Consider the following 665-nt stretch of genomic DNA (forward strand, 5'->3'; position numbering starts at 1 on the left):
AAACTTATTCTTAACTACCAAACTTTACTATAATTCATATGAGTTTCATATGTCTAAACTTTAATTTTTATATGATCTAGTTATTGGACTTTAATACTATGCTATATCCTATTAAGCTAATACCTCATCATTAATTCTTTTATAAATCATATAGTAACTATTATATTTGAATAATGTAGCAAAAGGAAACAAAACAGCAAGCATAGATTTATGCAACTATGAGTGTATATGTATATATTTTATCCTAACAAGCCTACTCTAAAAATCAAATAGTAGCTGTCACACTCTTGAACAAGGAAATGCAGGGCTGCCAAGATGGCGGCCATGGGCTGAAGCAGACAGAGTTTCGGTAATTAACGAAACAAAAGAAAACGTTCTGCCTGGCTAGGGGCAGGGCGACAAAACTATCATGGTAATTTAGTTTCTAATCTTAATCCTAGGAGAAACTGCCTTTGAGAACAAGAGCTAACTAACCAGTCTACCAGGAAATAGAAGTTAAAAAATATCTAGAAAGAAGTAAAACTTAGAAAGAGAAAAATAATTCTGCTATGCACTTTCCATCAGGCATATTGATATTTACTTATAAGTTTTACTGCCATGTATACACACTGGTCACTAATCACACGCCAATATTATAGGTATAACTGATATCCTATGTCAGAGGC

Source organism: Carlito syrichta, unplaced genomic scaffold, assembly GCF_000164805.1.
Source record: "Carlito syrichta isolate Samal-C Ts95f unplaced genomic scaffold, Tarsius_syrichta-2.0.1 Scaffold302555, whole genome shotgun sequence".
NCBI classification, from domain to species: Eukaryota; Metazoa; Chordata; class Mammalia; order Primates; family Tarsiidae; genus Carlito; species Carlito syrichta.